General features: G+C 36.6%; 1 non-coding gene across 1 annotated transcript; it reads right to left on the reverse strand.

Moving 5' to 3' along the window:
* Positions 1-1,347: 1,347 nt before the first annotated feature.
* Positions 1,348-1,463, reverse strand: LOC119262615. The gene has a single exon (XR_005129772.1). It is a non-coding gene; the product is annotated as a U5 spliceosomal RNA (small nuclear RNA).
* Between the last annotated feature and the right edge of the window lie 418 nt (positions 1,464-1,881).

Here is a 1,881-nt window from a genome sequence, read left to right on the forward strand (position 1 = left end):
CATTTATCTTCAAATACAGTGTATAACAACTGCTATGCTGTTGGTTTGATCTGTGGGACTGTCCGAATATTATTGAATGCTACATTTAAATTAATGTTTTAGTTTGTTGTTTCCTCTATATTTAATCCGGAGTCACAGTGAACACCAGCAATGACAAGAACATGGTATCATATGGTATAAATTACTTCTTACTCACAAATGTAGTAGAAATGTAGTATCAACTGAAAGTTTAGAATCCTTCTGACAGAAACGTGCTGAATTATTAACACCACAAATACCATTAATAGCCCTCTTCACTACCTTGATAAAACCAAAGTTATTTCCAGCTACAGCAGTGACATGAATTTGTTTATCACCGAAGTCCATTGAGTCTGAAGTATCATTTACAAGCAAAAATCACTACTAATGCCTGCAATATCAGTAATGTTAACACTGGAGGACTTCTCCTGCAGACTCATGGAAGATCTAGGGATAAATCAACAAGCAGCAAAACAACAAAAGAAACAGCAAAGTGGAAATCTGTAGTTCACCTCGAAACCTAATGTAACAGAGTCAGAGGGCTGCAATCGCAGATCGCACCATGTTCTGTTTTTTAAATTGAAAAATATCTCTCTCACTACTCAAAGTAGCACAGTTAATAACAATCAATTATACATAATAATCAATATTGCATTACACCATGCTTTTGTTAAATTTTTACTGCTATATTTTGTTTTTGTGTTTATGAAATACAGCTCATCACCTACAAAAAAAAAGGTGTAATTCGGTATTTATCATTTCTCACTCAAAGCTCACTGAAACAAGCAGAGAAATTCTGCCAGAAGATTCCAACTTTCAGTCAATACCATATACAGTATGTGTTCATAAGTAGAAAAGAAGATATTTTATTATGACTAGAATTTAATGGAAAGTTATTGTTGTGTACAGTCTTTTTTGATTAACATTTTACATTTTGCCATGTTTTTGTCATTTCTGGCCATTAAAATAAAAAGAGTCAGATGTTCAGATGCCAAATGGTTGATACAAAATGCAAATTGAGTGTAAATGTAACTGAGTATGAAATGAAATAATTGAATTGAGAACCATTTGCCTCTGTGTTTGCACACTGTGAAATTAGACCTCTGCATTTATCCCATCCATGCAGTGAAACACCCACATACATGCACACTAGCAAACACACACACTAGGGGGCAGTGAGCACACTTGCCTGGAGCGGTGGGCAGCCCTATCCATGGTGCCCGGGGAGCAATTGGGAGTTAGGTGCCTTGCTCAAGGGCACTTCCGTCATGGACTGTCAGCCAAGGGGATCGAACCTGCAAACTTACACACTAACCTCCAGCCCACGATTGCCCCAGCCATAGCAGAGCCTTCATAAATAAGAAGAACTCGTCAATGTTCCCTTCCATGGAAATCTTTAGTAAAAGGTGAAAGATTTGTGTTTGAATGAAGAGAAACCCGAACTATAATGACATCTGAATAGTAAAACGAAAGTAAAAACCCGACTACTAAGAGTTACAAAGTAATTTTACAGACATAGCATTTCCTAAAAATATTGTTTTACGTTTGTAGTCCAGTTTGACATGTATGACTTGCTTGTATAGTATTATTGCTCAGAGATTCAAGAAGTCACCAGTGGCACTTTTATCTCACTGGTGTCTTTGAATAGCCATCATACTTTAAATATCATTAAATGAGCTGAATGTTGGATATTCTGGATATGTGTCCTGCACTTACTGTCTGGCCACTAATGCTCCCTTCCACCGTTAAAAGAATAGACATTTCAAGTGCAATAAGTGTATTACCACTTTTCATTTTGTACAAAATGATAGGCGACACTAAATGTTCGTTAGCCTGGTCAGCTCTCTCTGTTGTGTTCTTTTT

Source organism: Pygocentrus nattereri, chromosome 27 (genome assembly GCF_015220715.1).
Source record: "Pygocentrus nattereri isolate fPygNat1 chromosome 27, fPygNat1.pri, whole genome shotgun sequence".
NCBI lineage: Eukaryota > Metazoa > Chordata > Actinopteri > Characiformes > Serrasalmidae > Pygocentrus > Pygocentrus nattereri.